Here is a 25,275-nt window from a genome sequence, read left to right as displayed (position 1 = left end):
TGGCAGGCAATTCCATTGATGGCTTCTGTCATACCATTGAAGATCAGATCGTTTCTGTGAGTCATAAATCATCTTAAAGCACAGGCAAAATATGAATATGTACTTCTAAGTTAGTAATATCACAGGCTATGTATATTTGATATAACTTTCTTTTTTAAAAATTTTTAATGTTTATTCATTTTTGAAAGATGAAGGGAGACAGAGCATGAGTTGGGGGAGGGGGAGAGAGAGAGGGAGACACAGAATCCAAAGCAGGTTCCAGGCTCTGAGCCGTCAGCATAGAGCCTGACACTGGGCTCTATCTCACAGACCATGAGATCATGACCTGAAGTCAGATGCTTAACTGACTGAACCACCCAGGTGCCCCTATTTGATACAACTTTCAATCAAAATACAAAAAGACAAACTAGCAAAACAGCATACACTGAAGAGTGTAGGATCATATATTGTTGGGCTAATAATATGGATTGAAAAGTACATTTTCAAAATCAAACAGATTCTATTGCCCAAAGAATCTTTGGGAAAACCAGTCTCTGAATCTACCAAGTCATCTATCAATCAACTCTATCTACCTGTCTATCTTGCTCTCTTTTCTACATGTGTATTCCTATGCACATACAGTATATACATGTACTCCTGGGTCCTCTATCGTTATTTATGCTCATTCTGTATAGTACATTGATTTAGTTATTCAGGTGTTTCTGTGTGTAAAGTCATCCTAACGTGTTGATCGAGGTACACATTTGCACAAAAGCCTCGGAAGTATCTGTAGAATGCCAGTGTGCTAAGGTCATTGGGCTTTTTCTGGATTCATTCACAAAGATGGGGTAACTGTTGTTTTAACAGACCTGGTACCTCTTGTCTCAGTTGTAGGAATAGTTGGAAGGACTAGACGTGAGGATTAACATAGGACATTTCCTCTAAGATTCCTGGGATGACCCCTCTGCCGCAGCCCCAGTTGTTCTCAAATTCAGTAAACACCCTGGGCTTGTACCTTCTTCAAAGCTTCCTTCCCAGAGCCAACCATAGCTTCAGGGATGCTGATGGCATGAAGTCTCCCTTCAGCTGTTTCCATGCCTTGAAATGTAGTTTAGACAGTCATGGGGCAAGGAGACACAGGATGCCTCTGTGTAGGTGAGCAGGTTACTGCAGTGGGACCACCTCCTCCAGCCAGGCCGCCGGACTCTGTTTGCATGCAGGGCTTCCTAACTGCACGCTTCCATCGTCTTCTCTCTCCAGCTGCACAGGATGGGCTGAGAATCTGCTTGCGGGGTAATCAGTCATTTGTCGCTCTGACCACTCAAGGACAAGAAGAGACTTTTATGGACAGTTTTTGTAGTTATACTGAGATATGTGAGAGCCCTAAATTTGAAATAAAATAGCCACACCTGATGGACGGCGGGAGGGCTCTAGTTGTTCTGGGAGCCATACGTCTTAGCTCTTCTGTTGAGCGCTTTACTGGGTGTTGTTGTGGGGGTGGTATCATGGACTTTCTTTGCAAGATGAATAAGAAAGAAAAGGAAGGAGAAGGGGTGGGGGGAGGGTCAGGAGAAGGATCAGGACCCAAATAGGTGTGCTACTTTTCTCTTGAGGGAAATTTGGATAAAGGAGCCACCACGGTTCAGCATTCACCCTGAGTAAGAGAGAAGGAACTTTTGTTTTCATGCTCCAGCCAAAGACGGAAGAGAAAATAAAACAGAACAGACTGACGAACAAACAGAACTAGTTAGTTTTTCTCCCTCCAGACTGTGAGGAGTGGAAAGTCACCTTAAACCCTGAGCCGTGAATCCTGACTCAAGGAATGTGATACATGGAGCTAGGGTTTTAAGAGGGATTTTGGAAAACTTTGAGTTCAACTCCTCACTCAGGAGAAAGATGCATCCAAACCCCTTGACAAGCAAGTCTGTCTGCCTCTGGGTGAATTTATCTCAATTTGACCCCACGTGTGCACCAAGTCAGAATTCACTGCCTGCCTCTGGCCTCCGGGATGGGGGGAGGGGGTTCTGACTCCTCCACCCACAAAGTGATCGATAGTGGTTAGTTATGCTCTAGCTTACTTCTGGTTCTATCTTCCGGTTCTCCCTGCCACTCCCGGGGGCTGGGACAGACTTTAAATCCTGTGTGGTCCTGAGAGCACTTTGGGTGTAGACAGATTCATGAAGAGAAATTGCTTGCGAGGCCCTGGAAGGTTATAGAAAAGCAAATGCCCCAGCTGAGGTCAGGTTGAGAGAGACATGAGAAGGTCAGTCCAGAGCAGGAAAGGAGAGCCTACTCAAGTCGTGCATCTGGAGGGGGGTTTGATAAAGGCCTTCTTTATAAGCATGTGCCTGGGTGTACAGAAACCCCAAGGGGGAGTGCTGTGCCCCGGGACTAGTAACGGTGTGGGGAGGGGTTGTTATCCTTGTCACCCTGGGCCTATAAAGGCAAAGAGAGGGAAGGTGGACAGCATCTGGAAGGAGAGGTTGGCAAGAAGAGGGGTGCCAAGACAGGAGCCGTGGCAGTTGGAGCCAACTTGAGGCAGATCTGCACAAGGGGGACGGAGAAGGGGGGTGAATGGTAGAAGAAAAGGTACCGTGACCTCACTCGCCTACCCCTGCCAAGTCTTTCCTGCGGGGCTCCTCGCTGGCCACACCCAAAGGGATTGCCAGAAGCCAAGTGAGTCCCTTGGTGCAGTCCAAACAGGTCAGCCCCACAGGACGCCAGAAGCAGAGAGGAGGGCGAGGGCGGTACAGCACTGTCTGGGTGTGGGTTCAGAGTTGCTCACAAGTGGAGGCATGGGGAAATCTGCAGAAGTTCTGTGACTTTGACCTGACTGCTCCCTCCCAGCTTCATTGCCCTTATACATCACAGTGATCGTCAGTGTGAGAGGGAAGAGGTGGGAACCCATTTCCCATCTCTGCTCTGCCCATTAGACAGATGAGGAAAAGCAAGGCTTGGCCGCAACACCACGCTGCCTCCCATGGGACAAGACACCGATTTCCAAGAGCAGGCTCCCTCTGGATACACACCAGTCAGTGGACTGACAGGTGTCTCAGACTCAGGAATCACAGAAACACGTCTTGCAGGACCAATGATGCGGGTTCCCCTCACTGGGCTAAAAGACTAACAGCAGCTCGTGAAACCCCATCTGGTTATGGTGCACGTACCAGAAAATGTGGCCATCTCTTCCATCATTTGGTTTTAGTGGAGACTGTTTTCAAATGGAAGCAATCTGTCTTTCTCATGTCTGGGAAGAGTGGTTATTAACTATGAGGAAACTGTCTCCAGCAGTAGGTCAATTAATTACTGCATTTTAAAGCTGCTTCGTGAAAAACAGCAATTAATTTCACTACATTTCTGGGTAGTTCTTCTGCAAACCTTATCCATTTGAAATCACGTTATCATGGGCGGATGTGGAGACTTGATTATTTCTGAGAGCTTTATAGGAGATCATATTCTTTTTTTATTTTTTTAAGGACTGTGGGGATAGAATTAGGTTTTAATTATCACTGGCACCTTTTCACTACTGGAAATGACTTGAAAACAAGACGGGAAGAATTTACACCAAAAGGAGAGTTGATAAATACTCTGAAAGCCTATTTATCTAAACACATCTTCAAGTTGAAATGCCATCTGATAAGAAAAAAAAAATCCAAATATAAAATGGGACATTTCTGTTTACTTACTAATATTCTTTGTACTTTTCTGGTCTAATTGGTTACGAATTCCATAAGCTTTTTTTCTGGGTGAGAAATATCAAAGGGACTATTTTCACCTGTTCCGTGACCTTTTACCTCAGCCTCAGCTGCATTATCTTTCACTGGGTGGGACCCTGCTGCCCTCCTATTTGGTTTCACAGGAAGCCACAGAGAACTTGACTGGCTTTGGTCCAGAGGGCAGTGAGCAATAGTTTTTCATTGCCGTATATTATCTGGCCGTGGGAACTGGCCAAACCTGGGTTTAGGGACTAAATATAAGTTGGGCATTTCATGCTGACCTTGCCAGACTTTTCTGAGGGTGTCTGATTTCAAGCAATTCTTATAGGTAAAGACCACGTTTCTCAACCTCAGCACTTTTAACATTTGGGGCTGGATAATTCTTTGTTGTGAGAGCTGTATTATACATCGTAGAATGTTTAACTGCATCCCTGGCCTCTACCCACCAGATGCCAGGAGGAGCCCTCTCCCCTCAGTTGTGATGATCAAAAATGTCTCCAGATAGTGCGAAGTGTCCCCTGAGGGGCAAAATCATCCTTAATTGAGAACCACTGGTGTAAATACAACTATTTACGATTATAGAGATAGAGAGATTGAAAGACTATAGGAAAATATACATGGACATATGTATACATAGCTCAATAATAAAGGTTGTTTTTGGAAAGACTGTGAATCAGTGTTCTCCAGAGGAACAGAACCAGTAGGAAATATATACATATGTACACAATACATATATAAACCTACATACACATCCATCCATACACACACACACACACACACACACACACACACACAGTTGCCCTTTGCACAATACAGGGATTAGGGGCCCTGTCACCCTGCACAGTCGAGAATCCTCATGTACTTTTGGCTCCCCCCAAACTTTTAATACCTACTGTTGAGCCAGAAGCTTTACTGATAACATAAATTGTCGATTAACACATATTTTGTATGTCATATGCATGCTATATTCTTACAATAAAGTAAGCTGGAGAAAAAAAGTTAAGGAAATCAAAAGGAAGAGAAAATAGATTTATTGTACTGTATTTATCAAAAAACAATCCACTTGTAAGTGGATCTATACAGTTCTGGCCCTTGTGCTGTTCAAGGGTCAACTGTATATGGAGATTATAGGAATTGGCTCATGTGACTTTGGAAGCCGAGAAGTCCCACAGTCTGACATCTAGTTCTCCAGAAGCCTGAGAAAGAGGACCACCAGTGTCTGAGGGCAAGAAGAGAGGGATGTCCCAGTTCAAGCAGAGAGTAGATTCTCCCTTCTTCTACCTATTTCTTTGACTCAGGCCCTCAGCAGATTGGATGAAGCCCACCCCCTTCTGTGGGGAGTTCTTTACTTAGTCTGCTGATTCATACGCCAATCTCTTTTGGGAAGCTCACAGACACACCCAGGAATAGCGTTTCACCTACTCCCGGCATCCCTGAGCCCAGCTGCGTTGACCCATAAGATGAACCATCACACCTTGTGATGTGTCTTCAGGCGCATCTGGATTTCAGTCGAGGCTTTGTCGAGACAACCTCCGGGGTACTTCCTCCTCTCTAGAGGCTGCTCTCATAAGGTTTTGGTAACAATAGATGAGCGAGTGTGTACAGAGTGGCGAGCACTGGGTCTGGTACCCAGGAGGTGCTCCAGGAAAGCTATTTCCTCCCCATGTGCAGAAGCCATCAGTACTAAATGGACTGATAGCTGCTGGAAGCAGAAGAGTCATTGCATTCACTGATAGATGTTTCTATTCTCTGCTCTGTGTCCCCTGCAAGAGATGTCTGTCCTTGTTTCATGTCATATACTAGTTTTTCATTTCCCATAAACTTGCTTTTCTTCAAAAAGTATGTAAGCAACACGCAAACACACTGTCATTGCAAAACTTCAGACACCACAGATAAAGGAGGCCGAAGCCTCCTTTGCCCTTTGTACCCCAAGGCCTCCCCCCATCTCCAGAGGCAGCCACTGGCATCAGATTGAGACGTGTCCTTCCAGGCCTTTTCTCGAATTTTTATACCATTATCATTTTGCGTGTGTAAATGTGCACATCTTTATCTTGTACAGACTGAGGTGTCACCTTTTCAATGCATATGTCAGTATATTCAGACCTGGCTCCCTTTGGCATTGTATGTTGGCATGGTGTGAGACCTTGGGCTGTTTGAAGTTTGTGGCTCTCACTAACAACGCTGCAGTGAACGGACTCACAACTCCTTGTGCATTTATCTATAGTAGATGCTAAGAAGTGAAATTGCTGAGACAGAGTATGCGCATTTTAAATTTTAACAGAAAATGCCAGGTTGCCCTCCCAAATGGCCCGACCATTTTGTATTACCAACATTCTCAGTAGTAGCAAATCTAATTTTTTCCCAATCTGATGGAAAAAAAAATCACCAAACAGATGTCTTGTTTTAATTTGCATTCCACTGATTACTGTCAAAATGAGTATATTTTCTTATGTTTGTGGGCCATTCTTTTTTTTTTTTTCTTTTGATACTTCTGTCTTCCTTTCTTGTGCTTACTCTGTATTGGGGTGTTTGTCTTTTTCTTATAGGTTTGTTATGTTTTTTTTTTTTTTTATGTTCTGTGTGTTAATTCTTTGTTATACACGTTGCACAGGAAGAGACTGAGATGCTCCACAGTAAGTGTTTCAAAGGGCATTAGGTTTTAGCTGCGGTCTGAGATGATCAGCACATTTTCCGAGCAGTGATGTATCCCCATCTCTGGTCCTGGGGCATCCGCTCTCAGTTACACTCCTGATTTTGTCTCTCCTCAGCTGCAAGTGTCCCCCACGAACTTCTGGATCTCCTGTATCCCCAGCAGACCCTCACCTCCCTGCCTCTGAGGTCAGAGGCCACCTTGAACGGTGGGTCCAAGGTAAGTACACACCCGTGCCCCTTGCAAGCCTGCCTCCCTCGAATTAAGCATTGCCAGGCATGCAAGGGAAAACACCGTCCGTAGGACATTAATAAATGTTGTGGGCAAACAAGATTCATGATATAATCTTGCAAAACACTTGAAATTTCTTACTGTAGGCCTTTTTTTCCCCCTCTGAGTCTTTGCTCTGTCACCATGCATGATGACCCTCCAAGAGGGGTTCTATTTCCCAAATGTATCTGGCAAGATGGGACTTTTTTCCTAGAGCGTCTCTTAAGCTCACCTCGGCTTGGAAGAGACTTTAGGGCATTTGGTTTTGGTGCGTGCAATCAAGCTGCCATTTGACAGCTGTCACATGCTTTTTTTTCCAGACCGTTCCGCGTCTCATGTCCTTATGCTCTGTGTGTATCTAGCACATACAGGGCACTGCGTATAGTAGAAGTCCTATGATCCCTGCTAAATGTTGGGGACTGTCAGAATAAATGTGTGGAATTGGGATAGGGCCTCCCGGGAGAGCGCTGTTTGCAAGTTTTCAGGCCTGGGATTGATGAGCTGTGTGGCTCTGGAGAATCTTCTCAGCTTCCCTGGGTGGCATTCTGCTTACCCTGCAGTGGGCATGATGATATCTGATTCCCAGGAACTTGGAGGAAAGGTGAACGAGATAACAGACGCACTGGCCTAGAGCCACTGCTGGGTGTGTCAGGACAATAGCGTGTGCGGTTTGAGTCTTCGCACGGTGGGCAAAGTACGGGAAACCCCAAATTCCCTGATGCCCCAAATCCTTTCCTCTTTCAGAGAGGCAGACAGCAGGCAGTGTGGAAGTACTTTTGGGGCGGGGATACAGCGGCTCCTGTCCTCCCCCCTGGCTCTTCCCTCCGAGGCCTGCCCTCAGGTTCCTGACCCTGCGGTGCTGCCACAGCCTGGCTTGTGCACCGGGCAGCAGCAGGGCCTCCCTGGGGCAGCAGCTGACCACACTTGGCAGTTTTTGCAACAGTTGTAGCGCTGGTCTCGATGCGCCCCTTGGCGATACCTGCCCCGGCCTGCGGGCATCCCCCTGCAGGGGCCCGAGTCCCTGTCCATGGTCCCCGGAGCCTCCTAATTCCAACTGTCTTCATCTTCCCAGCCCTAGTGGTGGCTCTGTCTCCTGCAGTGGGTTGAACCGTGACGCCCGGGGGTTTTCTTACCCTTTCGGCTGCCTAGTTATCAACTAGATTCCCAGTGAACAATTCTTAACGTTAAATGGTTTCCGTTCCCATAACTGGGTTGACTTCTGTCTCCTGACGGGACCCTGGCTGATAGTGGACAGAAGGAAGAATGGCAGGAAGGAAGGAAGGAAGGGAGGAACTAGAAGGAAGGACAGAAGCCATCTGTCTTCTAAATCCACATCTTGTGCTCGCCCCCGGAACCCTCAGCTGCCAGTCAAGTCCAGGGCTGGCTGGCTTGCACCCTGCCTCTGACCAGAAACAAGAACCCTCTGTGCGTGGGGCTGCCCCCAAGCAGGATAACCCGTTTCCACAGATTAGCTGGTTAAGCATGATGGGTCTCTTGTTTTCTCGTGGAAATGGCTGCTCAAATGTGTTTTTCTTTAAGGTGATGGAAAGTCAACCGTGATTCATTAAAGTGTTTGGCGATGTTGATTGCTGTTATAATGATTATTACATTGTCGTATTAGGTTATAGCTATTAACATTGTCGCTTTTATGGGAAACTGCTAATGAACCAGTCACAAGAACAGAAGATACTAAGCCCATGAACTTGGTGTTTGGGGCGTGCTTGCTTCATGAGCTCAAAGGGAGACTGGGGGCTTTTCCAATGCTGGGCTCAAGAGTGTGTTCTCTGAAATCAGATAGCTCGATTCCACCTCCCGTTCACTGTAGGCTCACTTAGCTTTCCTGTTCTCTGAGTTCCCAGCTCTGAACGAGGGAGAAGCATAATAATAATAACACCTCCTCAGAGATTATTGGCAGATTAGATAACAGAACTTTCTCCAGAGCTATCTCCAATAGCCGTCACTGCTTCTGTAAACAGATCCGGACCCAACAATTTCTTCAGCCCTGAGACCCCTCTTTCTGCCCCAACCTCAACTTTTAAGCTTATTTCTTCCAGCAACTACCCAGTGAAACAAGGAAGTGGATGGATGCCATCTTTGTGTGTCAGTGTGATCAGCGACAGTGGCTGGCCCTTTGGTGGGGCTTTGTACATGCTCACTGAACCGAGTCTCTTGGTAGGCCCCAGGCTTTAGGTGTCATGAAGAGTAGAGACTGGACCCACAATCTAACACTCCATGGACTTGACACGATTCTGGATAACCAGAGACAATACACACTGATCTTACTAAAGTGGTTCTCCAATGAGAATCCCTGGGAAGCTCATCAAATAAGATGCAGATCCTCAGCCCTGTCCTGAGAGACGCTGAATCTCTAGGTCTGGGATGGGCTCTGATGGTTATATCACAACAAGCTCCTGGGGAAACTGGGGTGCCATGTGGGTGCCCTGAGGACGACACTCGAGGAATATTGCATTGTGGGGTCATTGCGAGGTCTCAGTGCAGCTGTAAATAGACTTGCACCTGGTTGGTGCACATCATCTCCCTTCGTTGATTAGGAGATCCTTGCTGGTAGGATGTCTGCTGGGTTTTAGGTCATGATGTTTGGGCTTAAACTTCAGACCTGCCAAAAACAGCTGTGAAAGCTGAGACCCATTGCTGACTTTCGCGGGTGTCATTTTTCTTCTCACCTGCCCATACAGATTTGAAGGGAACCTTTTAAGGGTATCACATGAGATATTATATGAGAAAAGTGCTTCGTAAACCATAAAATAGCTTTCAAATGTTAATTATTTTTAAATTTATGGGTTCATTTTATTTTATGATGAGTCTCCAAATCCATATTCTTAATCCTAAATAAGAAATTATTTTTCAAAAATAAAGAATAGTTTACAAGGTGAATTGCAATGAAGTCAGCCCAGGGGACCACTTGTAATCCACAAAGGCAGTGCTGAAAGGGGACAGGGACCACCGGCCTGATCCGTCAGGTGTAGGTTCTAAGTGGGGACAGAGCGGTGTGACCTGCCCCCATGTCCCCAGAACAGGGTAGGCCGAAGTGAGGTCCTGCTTGTGGCACTGCCCAGGACTCCTTCTCCTGTCTCTGCTGAGGCCTCGGGTCTGGTCCCCTCCCCTGTCCCCCACACTCCACTCTCCATCCACACACCTCTCTTGTCCTCTCCTGTACTCCACAGGTGGGGTCAAGGAGCAGGCCACACCTTTCCTGTTGCCACCTGCACGTTTCTCATAATGAGGATAACCCATATTTCCACAACTCTGACCCTGGCTACTGTCTTTGACTTGCAAAGAGCTGGTGAAGGGAAAGTCAACACAGCTCTGAGCCAGACAGACTTAAGGGCACACTGTGCCCAGTAAGCTTCTGTCCTCGATGCGTCTTCTAGTCTCTGCCCCTCACTCTCATCCTTGTCTAGGAGATGGTGTTAAAGATAAGCTCCTGTCTTCATCAAAGTGATCAATAAATGAGAGTAAGAAATGAAAGGAACAGGCATTAATAAAGCACCTACTGTGTGCCTGGCCCTTCAGCCACGTGATTCCATATGATCTTCTCCCAGGCCAGTGCTGTTGGGTTGTTACTGTCCTTGTTCCACCAATTGGGACGTCCCGCCAACGTCCCACCAACAGTGCTGTTGGGTTGTTACTTGTCCTCTTCAAGAACGCAAGAATGGTTGACGCTTGCATTCGCTAGCACCCGGGATGTGGCCAAGAGACAGCCATGCCCTCTCCATTTGCAAGGGAGTACATTCTACCAGAAATGGGAATATGTGCAATCTGCCAAAGGCCGCATGGCCTGCACGTGGCTTAGCAAGAACTGAAACCCAGCCTGCCTGGTTCAGAGCAACCCTTTCATGCTCATGCAGTGGGTGAGCCAGCTCTCCTGCCGGGGACACACGGGGTGTCGCTTCCATGCCCTGGACCTACGCAGATCTGTGAGGACCTGTGTGCTCAGGGACGGCTCCCGTCTCCCTTGGCTCTTCTCTTCTCCTTCCCCCTCACTGTCTCTCAGATTTTGCAATTGCCTCATTAAAATGCAATTGTGTGATTCATCAACATTATAGGAGAAAGCAGTTAGATAAAATACAGGGAAAAAATGAGTATTTGCAGAGACAAGTAGTATCGAGCTTTCTACCTCATCAAGGGGCTAAATGCATGCATGTTAGCCCTATCACCCTGACGTCCAGAAATCCCCGGAGTGTGGAGGGGTTTTTTTCCTCTTCAGTCTCTTATATGATCCATGATCTTTACGTTTCGCCCACCCTTGTGAAAGCTAATGGCATCATTTTCATGCATGGACACGGGCCTGCCAGCTGACAGTGGTTAGCAATTCTTATTACAAATATATCTTCTAATTCCCGAGCTAGAATTGTAAAGCTTTTCTATAGTGACACTGAACCAAAATATCGAAATTGCTCAAGCCTTTAAAGAAAGCAGCAGCAAAAGGTTGCAGAACGCCTTTTAAGTAATGCTGCAGCAAGGCTCTCTGGAATACAGATACATGCCTGCCTGGGCCTTCCTGTCACCTCAGATCACCCTGGAATTCAGGCTGCAAACTTCCAGTGCCTTTGGCAGGAATTGCAGACAGGCAGAGAGAGAGAGAGAAAGAGAGAGAGAGAGAGAGAGAGAGAGGTGGGGGGGGGGGTCTCTTTGAAAAGTAACTTCTACACAGTTTTGATCATTACCACTGTCTGAACATGGAGAAGCCTCTTTGCAGTTTGGAATGGAAATGATAAAACAGGATGTGCATGTCAGTTACAACCTGTAGGCTTATCCTTTGAAGGCATCCCCCTCCCTGTTCAGGGGCCACATCCACTTTGGCTTTTCCTTCAAGATGTAATTCCCTGTCCATATTCATAATGAAGGCATCCTTCACTTCCCCCTTCCTGTCCCAGGCTCCCTCTGGGCTCACCACCCTCTTCCTTCTCCCCATCACAGCTAAGCAAGTGTGGACAAGGGAAACATTCTGGCTTTGAAGTCAGTCTGGACTCCCATCTTGGACTTAAGATTTAGGGCAAGACATTTAACCTCTCAAAGCCTTCCTTACTTCACCAAATGCACTTAATGATATTTGTTTCGTGGAAGTGTTTTGTGGATTGAAGGAGATCAAGTTTGCATCAGCATGAAAGACGGATATCATTTGTATTTGTATGGCTTTCGTCATGGGTGATTTTTGGTGGCTGTCTTCCTCAGAAGATGGGGCTCCTTGAGGAACCAAGGGGGGGGTCCACGGCACTCACGGTGCTGCTAAGCCCCCACTTTCTTCTGATTGTGTGGTGCCGCCGACATCTGTGCGTTGGCTTCTCTCTGCAGGCAGGCTGTCTGTCTCTGTGGGTTGGGAAGATGGAAGGAGACAAGCCTGAAGCAGAGTCACGCCCTCATGGGTTAGCATTCCGTGGGGACACGCTGGGTGGGATGCAGGGCCCTTCCTCCCCTGAGATCCATCTGTTAGTCTCCAGGAGGGCTGGCTGGCATGCTTGGGTCCCATTTCCACCCCTGGATCGCATGGGGGAGAGTGGATAGTACATGCCAGACTCTTAACTCCTGCTGCCCCAGCAGTATGTAGTGGAGTGAGAAGTATGGAGGCCAGTTCCCCCAAGCCCATGGGACCAAGGGCAAGGGCAGTCATCCAACAGAAAGGAACCGGGGCACCAGGAAAAGGGAAGAAGGATCCTTGGGAAGTCCAAACCAACAGATGTACATTGCATGACCAAACACTGCTTAATAACTGAATTAATAGACAAACAAATGAAAGGTGGGTTGTTTTTTTTTTTACAAAGAGCCCTGGCCTGGGAATAGGGCAAATGGAGTTAAGTCTGCACGCCTCAGTTAATTTGAGTGACTTGGTATGTTTAGAGCTGCTCTCAGGGCCTGGTGTCCTGGACTGTAGAATTTTCTGGTTGGATTAGGAGATCTCCAAGGCCCCTTCCAAATTTACATGTCTATTATCTCATGCTCCTCATTAAGAAAGAATTTTAAGTTAATTGAAACAGGGCTTTTGCAGCAGGCTCTGGAGAAAACCGTATAGATATCTATAGGTTAAGTAGAAGAGAGGGTAATGACACGCTTTCCCTGGCTTAGGGGGAAGAGTAATTTGGAAGATGAAAAATAAGTAAGACTAGCCGCCTTATTTGGGACAGTGCTGTGCTCTCTTCGGGGAAGACCACAGACAGGAAGAGATGTTCTGCCCAATGACCAAGGGAGGGTCAGCTTGTCAGCAGGAAGGATGGGCTGAGCCGTAGGAACAGGGAAAGCCCGCGTTTGCTACCGTTCTTAGGAATAGACACAGTTTGTGGGTGATTACTCAGTATTCCATTGAATGGAGGGGAAACAGCCTCAGAGAAGTGAAGGAACTTGGCCTTGTCGCCCGCCCAGGACTGGGGTCAGGGAGTCCTTGGGCTCCACGGAGGATCTGAGCAGTACATGCCGTGTGCTGGCTTTAGGTCAGGGACAAGGTGACCCTCACATGGAGAGCCCTGCCAGCCAGTCAGTGTTCAAGGCCAGACAAGGGTGAACAGAGGGCCGGGCGGCCCGCCCTCACCAGCCTACAGGGGTGGGTTGTTGTCTGAGGTGCAGAGAGCTGGAGCCCCACCTCTCCTTCCCTCACCCCTCCTTCTTCCTGCCGTCCCACCACCTAGCACACCGGACACGGGACTCATAATGCCACAGGAGAGCTATACCCTCCGGGGGAGGCAGTGGAACAGAGCCGTGGCCCAGGTGGGAACAGGAGGCCCCGGGCCCTGGCCTGCAGGTCTGGAGACCCGGATTGGCTTTCTCCAGCCAGCCTTCCTAGCTCTTGTCATTGTCTTTTGTCTTTGCCTCTGGTTGTCTTCAAATCTTTGTCTGCCGCTCTGACATGCTTCCCTTGGGTTCTTTCGTCCCTTGTGATGCCATGTGCTCTGCCGTTCCACTCTGCCTGCCGCTGCTTATTCCGCTCCCACCTGCCCCCACCCCGTTTCCTTTTCTTGGCTCGCTCTCTCTCCTTCTACACGTATGCAGCTCTCTCCCTCCCTCTGCTGCCAGCACTGGCTCCTGCCCCCACCCCACTGGTGTCTTCTCTTGCATGGCTGGGCCTCTCCAGACAGAGTCCAGCCGCTGCCCCCACACACCAACCCCCCCCAACTCTGGCCTGTCTCACCCTCCATTGCTAAGCACTCCATCAGCTGGTGGCTGAGGCCTGGCCCTGATGGAGAACTGCCCCCCTCTGGGCCTGACTACTTGTCCCTAACCCTCTGAGCCTGGCCTCTCTCAGCCTGGCCATATGGATGAAGAGCCCCCCTGCCCGTAGACAGGCCTGGCTTTCTGGAGAATGGGGAGGCTAAAGAAGCAAGTAGCTAAGATGTGAGGGCTCAAGGGGCGCCTGGGTGGCTCAGTCAGTTAAGCATCTGACTCTTGATTTTGGCTCAGGTCGTGATCTTGTGGTTGGTGAATTCGAGCCCTGCTTCACGGTCCACGCTGATAGTGTGGAGCCTGCTTGGGATTCTCTGTCTCTCTCTCTGTGCCATTTCCCTGTTCATGTTCTCCCTTTCTCTCTCAAAATAAATAAATAAACTTAAAAAAAAAAAAAAGATGTGAGGGCTCAAGCCTGACTCTGCCCTCCACCTGGGCCAGTACAGCTGCCTTGGGCCTGCAGGCCTCCCCTTCTGGAGGACTCCACCTGTTCTACGTCTCACAGTGTATGTGAGGGGCAGTGGCAGCCAGTGATCTGCTTCGAGGGTCCTGAACAGACGCCACTCCCCTGTGTCTCCTGCTACCTCCTGAGACGGTCCACCCACTCTGCACACGGTAAGCATTTTTTGAGCATCTACTATGCTCAAACACTTAGTATTGTGCCGGTTATGTTCTAGCACCTATAAAGTGGGGAACAAGCTAGGCATGACCCCTTCCGTCACAGGGCTCGTGCTCCATGGGCGTATCAGATAGGCAAGTAGGAACTGATGATGCCGAGGGCCGAGGGCTCTGATGGGGGCCGCACGAGGCCCTTGAGCGCCCTGGGGTGCAGTCACGGTGCCCAGCCAAGTCAGTAGGGTTTCAGGAAGCCTGCCCTGAGCAGATGCTCCCTTAAGCCAAGACTGAAGGATGTATTCACTTTCACTGGTAAAGGGGTTGGTATTTGTGGCAGGGTTTGGCAATTGGCAGTTGTCCAGGTAGAAGGGACAGCCGCTGTGAAGGCTTGGGTGTCGAGAACATTTCTCACCTCACCTTGGTCCCCAGGAGAATGCACCTTATGCTCCAGAATTCAGCCCAGCCTAGAATCTCCTTGCTCTGACTTCCCATAGCCCCTTCCCCATACCTTCCAGAGAACCCGTGTTACCATCCAACAGTGAGCCCAGTGGCCTCAATGGACAGATGTCTTCTCTGACATCCCGGATCCTGGTACCAGACTTGCGATAGAGTCAATTCTCAGCATTGCTGAGGTCAGATATGTGAATGGATAGATGGGTAGATGAATTTAAAACAAAACAAAACAAAACAAAAAACCAACCAAAACGAAGGAGCCTGATCTGATATGAGATTGCCAAACTTCCCCCATCTGCCTGGGCTCCTTCAGAAAACACCATTTCCTTCCAGTGTCCTGGGAATTTTGAAAAGGCTGATCCATCAGTATCTCAGGCTGCCAAGAACTCCTTTTTCTCCAAGAAATCAAACTAACCCCCAAATGTTGGGTGTGTTTGTGTGTGTGTTTCCTGCAAGCTGAGGCCTGGCTTTCGAGAAGTAATCAATTCCAATTGATTGGCAAAATCCGACTTGTGTTCCCTCTGCCAATTTTGGATGGTAAAGTTCATTAAAAGCAGGCCTCTGGCAAGCCGACACCCCTCAGTGCTACGGTAATAAGGGCTTATTATGCCAAGCAGCGGGATCTGCCCTAAAGAGTCCTTGGCATGGTTTCGTGGGGACTTGCCCATCTGCAGCAGTGTTTTTTGTAAATGAGTAATTTGACCATGATAAAAATCCAGGAGGAGTTTTTCCAAGCTTGGCCGGGGAAGGACTTGGAGAGAACCCTGTGGTGAAGAGTGGAGCTCCTGGCCCGTAGTGAGGTGCAGACCCCTTCCAGCCCTCCTCCTCCTTCCTGCTCTGACCCCCGGCTCCCCAGACGGAGGGATTTCTCCTGGCACCACTGTCAGGAAAGCGGTTTGGCCCCGGGCTGGCAGAGGCACTGCTTTCGAGCCCTGTGGCCCCTCCAAGAGGTGGGGCACACATCTCTGCCACAGTTGTTTGCTTTTAGAGGCTCCAGGGGCTGGAGCTAGGAAGGGATACATTTCTTCCTGAGTATGCACAGGGCAGCAACTTCTGGAAGTCATCAAGCCTGACAGCAACTGGCATAGGATCCGCTGAGCGAGTGTTTGGATCCAGAAGTAGGAGTTTGCTTTTAGCTAATATTTCTGATGTGCCCGTCCTATGCCAAGCTCTGTGTTGGGCTCATTCATACGCAGGGCCAACTTCACGTTTTTTACAGCAGTCACCAGAGCCGGAGATCATGGGCACTCTGGTTTGAAAATAAAGCGTTTTCTTTCGCATTTTAAAGTGTTCACATGGAGGTTCTAAAAGGTTATGCAAACAAGGTGCTAATTTTTTTTTTTCTTTTTGAGGTATGGGACTAGTGGGTTGGGAGAAGGCCTTGAATTTTCACTTCACATGCTACTCATATTATCCTAAGTTTAAGAAGTAGCTGCTCTAAATGCCTCTTATGGAAAATTTGGAAAATACAGAAATGTAGGACAGAATTATATGCTGCCTGTTAGATATGGTTCATGTTTCCATTTTCATCCAAGTAAACTAAGCCTCAAATGTACCCAAGTTCACACAAATAAATGATGAGGAAGATTTGGTTCAAATTTGATAGTGGTTTTCATCTTCCTAGGATTTCTGAGACCCAGAAAGTTGTTTCTTGAAAGTGATGTTTACCTGATTCTTGGTCCTAGGAGAGTGTCTGCTAGAGGAAAGACAGGCTCCATGCTCAGACCAGACTGGGATATGGTGGGTTCTGCGTCTAATAAGTGATGGCTCACAGTCAATTTTCTTAGTGTTTATTTGCTTTTTAAAGGCTCTGAGAAGTCCTGCAAACTTATGAACAAAGAACCCTCACCCCTCCCAACCCCTGTACACCTCCCACAGAATCTACAGGTCAGCAGACCAGTTTTGGAAAATGCGTGCCCCTTCTTGCCTCTGCCCATCCAATCTCCTCCTTCCACTCAAGTCTTTGCAGTCTGTGTGGGCAGATAGGGACCCCACCGAGGCCTCAAGGGAGAAGTGACCCCCTACAGTCACTGCTAGGAGGATCAGTGGGAATCCTAGTGGCTGACCCATTTGTCTTTAACAAAAGAGGAAACTGAGGAAGGGAAAGGGGAGTGGCTCATCCAGTGTAAGGCAGAAGGTCGGTGACAGGATTGGCATTTGAACCCGGGCCCCACGAGCAGGACCCGGCTCCTAGTAGATGCCTGTGCTCAGGCTGGGTTCTGATGGAGGCCGGGCCCGTGTGGCTTGTGTCTCCAGCAGAATGTATTCACAAACTCTCACTTCGGCACCAGAAGTTCACCTCACTGCCTGGCTGGGTTTTGCTTTTTGCCACGTAGCAGAAATCCCTTCGGGCCCTGCAGCATGGGGTGCTGCTTCTGCCCCGCACTCCTGGCAGCCCCCACGTTCTCCACAGCACTGCAGGTTGGGTCACGGCAGAGACTCAGCTTGTTCTGGGGGCTCCTGGGAGGCCTGGCTCTGTGCCCTGTGCTTTGTCGGGGCTCCCTCAGTCTGCCTGAGGTCCTGGGGGCAGGCAGTCGCCCCCAGATCTTCCTCCCTCCAGAGATGACCGGGTGGTGTTTTCACAGGCCGAGAGCCCAGGCCCCAGAACCTACTCCCCATCTTCCGTGAAACCATCAGTGACCACTAACTTTGGATTCTCAACCCTCATAGCTGCCTGCGGGGATTAGAAATCCCCAAACCACACACTCATCGATTTTTTTTATTTTTGTCTTTCACTGAGCATGAACCCAGAGGCCAGGAGCCATCCAGACAGGAATTCAAACATAGTAAGACATCTAGCTGGGGATGGACATATAAACAGTTCCCAGAAGTTGGGGCACTGGTAATGCTAAGTCCCAGGTGCAGGGCAGCTGGGATGCATATTGAAGGATGACACAGGCTTAATACCATGGAGGCAAGAGGTTTGCCTCTTTTTCCACTGGGAACAGCTTGGCTGAAGCGATGGGGCTGCTACACAGCATATGTGGAGCGTAGCAGAACAGCATCCCGGGATCAGGGTGGATTTGTGCAGCCTGCGTGGTGGACAAGGGTAGATGGAGACTCCTCGGAGGTCACGGAATGACACGAGTAATGCACATTCAGAAAAGTTCCCCTCTGCATCCCCAGGGAATGAGTGAGAACCAGGTGATGCCTGGACAGTGGAGTGGCCCAGAGGCTGTCATGGGAGGGAGGGTCTGCTCACGTGCGAGGGTGAGGCAGGACGGTCCAGGTCAACTTCCGAGTCTGTCACCGGCTCGACTGCAGAAGCAGACCATAGTCTCAAGTCTGCGTGATTTTATTCTTTCTAGTAAGAATGAATGAATCATTAATTACCTACGAAATATGAATTGATAGCTTGACCTTTGAAGTCTTTTCCCATATAGAAGTCACCGTTCGGTCATTGCTTTGGGCCAGGTCTCACACAGTAGCACACCAAGGGCAGGATGGTGGGACAGTCCACACTGGGTGTAGGCAAGAAGGGAGGGCCTTGTCGGCAGAGAGTTCAATAAAAATCAGCCAACTTTCTGTTATCGCCTTGCACTGGCAATTCTGAACAATGTCAGGGATGAGCTACACCTCTCTGCCTGGTGGACTTCTCCCAGCACTGAATGGCCTCAAGTTTGGGGTTTGAACACTCAGCCACCAAACTTATTGGCTAATTTAAGCTAATGTCGTTTTCTAAATATAATTTATTATCAAGTTAGTTAACATTCAGTGTATACAGTGTGCTCTTGGCTTAGGGAGTAGATTCCCGTGATTCATCATTTACACACAACACCCAGTGCATATCCCAACAAGTGCCCTCCTCAGTGCCCATCACCCATTTTCTCCACCTCCTGTCCCCCCACCCCCTTCCACCCTCAGTTTGTTTTCTGTATTTAAGTGTCTCTTATGATTTGCCTCCCTCTCTATTTGTAACAATTTTTCCCCCTTCCCTTGCCCCATGGTCTTCTGTTGAGTTTCTCAAATTCCACATATGAGTGAAAACATAGGATATCTGTCTTTCTCTGACTGGCTTATTTCACTTAGCATAATACCATCCTGTTCCATCATTGTTGTCGCAAATGGCAAGATTTCATTCTTTTTCATTGCCGAGTAGTATTCCATTGTGTAAACACACACACACACACACACACACACACACACACACACACACACATATATCACATCTTCTTTATCCACTCATCAGTTGATGCAGTTGATGGACATTTGGGCTCTTTCCATAATTTGGCTATTGTTGAAAGTGCTGCTATAAACATTGGGGTACAAGTGCCCCTATGCATCAGCACTCCTGTATTCTTTGGATAAATTCCTAGCAGTGCTATTGCTGGGTTGTAGGGTACTTCTGTTTTTACTTTTTTGAGGAACCTCCACACTGTTTTCCAGAATGGCTGCACCAGTTTGCATTCCCACCAAAATGTAGCAGGGTTCCCCTTTCTCCACATCCTTGCCAACATCTGTTATTTCCTGAGCTGTTCATTTTGAGGCTGATGTCATTCAGAGGGCCTCACACTTTACCAGTGGAAGCCCTGGAAATGGCTCCATTTGGCAGGCTACTGAATCTGGATTTGAGGGCTTTTGAGCTCCTTCCTCAGTATTTTTGAAGTCTTCACTATCCTCTTATAACACTCCCCCTCTCCAGTCGCTAGACTCCAGAACAAATTGCCTGGCAGTGCGGGGAGAGCTTCAGAGCTTCCTGCCAGCAAATCTTCGGGCATATTACTGACCGGGGCCTCCAGCCAGGAGGAGGCCCAGCCCTGCCCTTCCTCTGGGAAGGCACTCCTAAGGCCCTAAATAAACCTCGTAAGTCATGCAAATGTTCCCTGAAGGAGCCTGAAATGTTTGGCCTTTCTCTGTGGGCAGCAACAGTGGTTCACAGGGAACATACAAAATATTACTCATGGTGGGTGCTGGGTCAGGGCCCCTTGGTATTAAGGCTCTAAATAAAGCTCTGTAACGAATGGCGTGGGACTAGGAGAGCCACTCTAGGCAATCCTCATAGGACGGATCTTCAGAACCACCTCCTGGGACGGCAGAACCTGGCAGCTGGCCCCGGGGAGGCCAGGGATCAAGGCTCTTCTCAGACAGGGCTCTAAGGCCCGGCTATAAATTGCCCAAGCTCAGGACGATCTGAGCAGCCAGCAGCGTGCCCAGCAGTTCTTGCTGCTGTGGTTCTCTTGCCTTTCTGCCTTCAGCATTCATGAGCAGACACTGGGGATCTGAGTTTGGGGCGGGGTTGGTGGTGGGCTGAGGATGGGCCAGGGACACCTGGATCCAGCACCTGACGCAGGGACACAGCCGCACCTGGGACACAGCCGCACCTGGGACACAGCCCCACCTACAGCAGTATTTTGTACATTCGTCCCGAACCAACATTACTGCCCCAGAAAAAGGTCAAACTGCCCCCAAGCCTTGATGCTAGAGCCTGGTGCACTGGCCTGAGACTTCAGTCCTGGTTCACACCCCTCTCTCAGGTGCGGGACTCTTGGTTAAGCTGCCCGGGCCCAGGTTAGAAGCTGTAAAGGCAACAGTTGTTGCAGGTGTGGAATTTGCATTAGACGGTTAATGACAATAGGTAAGGTGCCTCACAGCCACAACCCTCTCCCAGCTCAGCTCAAGCCAGGCTTGTTCCCCTTACCGTCACCCAACCCCCCAGACTGACGCACATTTGCTTAACCTGTGGTAACCTTTGGGTGAAAGGGTCATCTTGTTGCTTTCATGTTTGCTTCCCAGTTTCCAGGGAGGGTGGCTCTTCTTGGTTGTGCTTTGGGGGTTTATCCTTCTGTTTCTGGGAATTGCCAGTTCAAATGTAGGTCATTTTCTGTCGGTTTCTTTAATCTGTTACCTATTGATCTGTAGACATTTTTATATGTTCTCACCTTAATCTTTCTCTCCTCATTAGTGTTTTCTGTTATATATTTTGTTATATATTTAATTCCGCGTTCGTTTTGTTCTTTCCCTTCACAGCATTTGCGTTTAGAAGGCCAGACTCACCTCAATAGTTTTTTCCTCTAATTATTTGATATTTTTACTTGTTCAATATTTGACACTTTAATCATTCTCTAACTTGTTTTTATGAATGGTATTACATAAGGGGTAGGTGGGAATCTACTCACACATGAATATGCTTATGAATAGCCAAGAGTTCCATGAACAATTGGTTAATTGTTCTCACGCCATTTCTCAGTGGATTTGAAATGTGTCTTTTGTGGAGCATGTTCCTATGCATTTGTGTTTCTATATACACACATGTGGGTGTGCATAGCATACACACATAGGTCTATATACCCTAATTCCCTACATTCATATTTTTAATGGCAATATGGAGGAGAGTGAAGGAGGCACTGTGGTCCTGGGGCCATTTTTGAGGTCTTTGCATTGATCAACAGCCAGTATAACAAATCTTTGTTAAGTCTGAATTGCTTAGTACACATTTAACAAATGCATATCTTGTGGCTGCACACTAAGAACTACATTTCCTGGGGCCCTTGCTTTCTGGAAACTCCATGGCCTACTGGGTGGGCAGATATTGGACATGTTTTCAAGGCTGAGAGACTTATAAATAATTAAACTGGCGTTTAAAATCCTGGATTGGATCCTGGAACAGAAAAAGACATTAGTAAAAAATTGCTGATATCCAAATGAAACCTTTGGCTAGTTACGGTATATGCCAATGTTAATTTCCTAATGTTGACAAAGGGACCACAATCATGGAGGATATTAACATTAGGGGAAGCTGGGTAAAGGGTATATGGGAACTCCCCAGATCACCTTTGTAACTTTTCTGTAAGTCTAAAGTTATTCAAGAGTAAAAGGCTTATTTAAACTTTAAAAAAAAAATTAGCAGGCAAAGTTAATGCAACAATGGATATGCACTTATGAGCTCTTCTCTGGCAATCGGTGAATGTGATCCAGAAGGGGGCGCCTTTGATGTTGTGTGGCTTCTGAAAGATGCTTCACTGATTTCAGATTTGGTTCTCATTGTTGCCACTTGTAGAACAGGAGAAAGGTGTGAGATGATCTCTGGACCCCCTTCCACATTTTGGAAGTAGGGTTGTTTGCTCTATTTGGAAGTCTGTCACCCACAATTCTTGACCCGTCTGCAAATTTCACACTCAAGAGATGCCTAATGAGATTTGTGTCCAAGCAGGCATAAGACATCATCTTGTCATGCTGAAAGAAGCACGAAGCTCTCGTGGGAAGAAAATCATTTGGATTGAAGGTCAACAAACTGACCAGCTCTTGTCCTTTGGCATGGCAGTTAAATTCTCAGAGCCTCGGCTTGCTCATCTGTAACATGGGAATTACAACCCCACTGCCTGCCAGGACGTCCAGTGACAACTGCTTGTGGTCTTGCATATGGGAAACATACCTGGTGTGTCGTGGGGCCCCAGGAATGAGGTTCCCTTGCTTCCTTCTCTCACCCTTGCAGCATTTTCTCTCCCTTCAGGTAAGACAGCTCTGAAAGAACCCTGGTTAACAGCTGAAATCTCATTTAGAGATCCTCACGTTCCCTTCTAGGCTGTCTTATCTCTCAGCGGTGGCATTTCTTCCTGGGTGTCGGGGACAGTCAGGCGGGCGAGACGCTTTCCCGGTAACGCAAAATGTGATTTTTTTCCGGGATTATATAGCATGGGGAGGACATTGGAGTTGAAAGGAATTTTTAGTAGGCTCACTGTCACAAATCGGATAACAGGAAATAGAACAAATAAGACTCAGTCAGTACACTGGCAGTGTGAAATTTCCTAAAAAGCAGGCATGTCGTCCTGGCAGAGGTTTGACTAAAAGCCCCGTTCTGGGCGCAAAGCAAAGAGATGGAAGTAGGAACTTTGGCAGGGCCCCCATCACGCATCCCAGGAGAAGGAAGGCACCGTTACCAGACCCTGCTGGCAAACTGGAGTTGGTGCTGCGTGTCATCTCCAGGGGGCACTAGGCAGTCCCAGGGCCAAGTCCTGGCTCCCTGAGGCCCCTGGGGAGGTGAAATGACCCGATCCCCCTAGACTCGACATCTGTCTATAAAATGGGGACAGGACGAAATAAATCACTGGGCTGAGACTTTGAGAAACAGGGCATAATGTGAGAAAAGAGAGATGCAGCTGTCCACATACTATGATGCCATTTTTGTAGAGCTCACCAACAAGAAAAGCTAAACAACGGACCATGAAGGGATGTGTATATATGATATGTGTATCTATACATATATATGTAGTATGTATAGATATATATTAATATATAAGCAATCTGATGATGGATGAGTACACAATGCAGGTCAAACCTTGTTTCTGACAGGCCGAAGGTGGAGACAGAATAAGAAAAGGACCCTCAGAAGCCTCAGTGCTTTAGTAACATTATTTCTCAGGTCAACAGTGCTTAGTCTGTGGGGGTGGGCTTTATGATTTTGCTTTATATCTTGCACAAACCTGATGTACGTTTCATTACGTATCAAATATTACATAACCTAAAGAAACCCAGAGCAACCACCCTGAAAGCAAGTTTATGTGAAGAGGTTTATCAAATGGAAAAACGAAATCAAAAACACATTATTTGTCACCAGATGTAGAGACAGGAGCAACAACACACTGAAACTCCATGTGACCCTAAGCTTCCAGATGCATTGTTTACCCTCAGCAGGTGTGGCTTTCTTCCTCTGGTTTTTTTTTTTTTTTTTTTTCCCTCAGGCAACGCAGGCCACGGGCTGGAAGGCCTGTGTCCACACCTCCTCGCTTTGCAACAGGCTGCTGTTCTGTTTTCTGCTCTGTTCTCTGTGTGCTGCCTGTAACTCTTGCCCTGGGGCAGGAGGTGAAGGGTGCTATTTGATCACAGGAAGTACATAGCTAGCTTTTTATCCCCCTCTCACTTTTTCTACCTTGTCCTTGAGGGGCGTTCTGCACTTGGAACTCTGGTGCCATCCCTCTATTACCTGTTCCTATTTTATATGGTCTTATAGCCCGTACAACACCGCCAGCATTAGGCGTTCAACAGATACTCGTTGCCTTCTCCCATTCCTTGATGTGCTCAATTTCTCCATCCCTAAAATGGAGATAGCAATACCTACTTCAGTTGGACATTGTGACAGTGCTAGGAGAAAGCCCATTTTGGTCGCCCCTTCCCCACCCTCCCCCAGTGTGGGAACTAGAATAGAGGCGACAGTTCAGAAACAGGTTCTTTGCCAAGCTGTTTGGCCCTCCTGCCTGAGCAGGCCACTTTGCCTTTTGGGGCCTCAGTATTCCTATCTGTCAAGTGGGGCTGTCCATGTCTGCCTGTTTGCGTGGCTCAGAGACAGTGATGGAAGGAAAAGCACCCAGACAGATCAGAAGCATCCTCCGGAAGTTCCAGTACAAGAGTGTAAGTGTCTCCAGAGACTCGAGGCATCTGTCCATGCGGTTGTCTGACAGCCCAGTGGAGATGCTCTTGGAAATGGCAGCACTTTCACGCAGCTCTCCCACAGCCCAGCCACATTCATTTGCCTTCTGCTCAGCTGCTTGGCTTCAAGGTGAAGGCCAGACTCACAGGCGTGGAATCTGACAAGACTAAGTCGCTCTGCGGGAATCTGTCATCCTTGGGCCACGCGTCACGGGGAGGTCATGGCTCTTTCTCCTGTTTCCCCTGGGAAACAGCTCCTCCGCCTTCCACTCCTGTCCCTGGTCGACTGCAGGCCGGGAGCTCTCCCTGCTCCACAGCTGCGACACTTGACGCGATTTGCAAAGTGTGGAAATCAGCCTCCATCCGCGTGTGCGGTGGTTTTCAGTTTTCAGGCTCCAGCCAGAAGGTGTTGGGATGCAGACCGGTCTCTCTCCTGCCCCAAGGAGCAGATGGTGTTCGCGAAACAGATTTTGAATAGCTTGTTAAATTAGGAAAGGGGGGAGGGCAAGGAGCCACACTGGAGCCTGTGGTCTCGGGATTCAGGGATCCACAACGTGCACTGGCCTCTGGGGTGAGAGAGCCACGCACCCCCGCCACCCTCCGATCACTGTGCATAGGACACCTCGCTAATTAGGCCGCATACCCTGTGGCCTGTCATGGTCCTTTTGCCTTTTCGTTCCACCTTGGCTACATTGTAGCTGCATGATCTGGTGACCTAACCACCCTGAAGCACCGTGTGAAGGAGAGATGGGAGAAGGAGAAGGTGAGAAGGAGAGATGCTCTTCTGCTGAGGGACCGCCAAGGTTAGAGCTGATGCGGGTGGACTTCCCAGCAGCCTGCCGCGGGCCCAGAACATTCAGGTTGCTCCCGATGTTCGCGATGTTCTGTATGTAGCATTTGTTGTCACGGGCACACGAAGCCTAGCTTTTGGGGCACAATGTGGGTATCTGATGCCTGTTTGCTTATTCTCTGTATAAACTCTAAAACCTCAAAATGGGAAGCCGGAAGGGGTAGAAATTTTGAGCTAAAATCCCTTTGTTCTTTTTCAATTTGAGA

At 48.3% G+C, this 25,275-nt stretch overlaps 1 long non-coding RNA gene across 1 annotated transcript in view; it reads left to right on the top strand.

Moving 5' to 3' along the window:
• Positions 1-25,275, top strand: part of LOC107180393 — a 286,205-nt gene that overhangs the window by 8,501 nt on the left and 252,429 nt on the right. The window contains exon 2 of the long non-coding RNA XR_006212057.1: positions 6,464-6,564. This is a non-coding gene — a long non-coding RNA (uncharacterized LOC107180393). The remainder of the gene's footprint in view (positions 1-6,463; positions 6,565-25,275) is intronic.

This window comes from Panthera tigris, chromosome E2 (genome assembly GCF_018350195.1).
Source record: "Panthera tigris isolate Pti1 chromosome E2, P.tigris_Pti1_mat1.1, whole genome shotgun sequence".
Taxonomy (NCBI): domain Eukaryota; kingdom Metazoa; phylum Chordata; class Mammalia; order Carnivora; family Felidae; genus Panthera; species Panthera tigris.
This window is presented reverse-complemented; position numbering and strand designations above follow the sequence as displayed.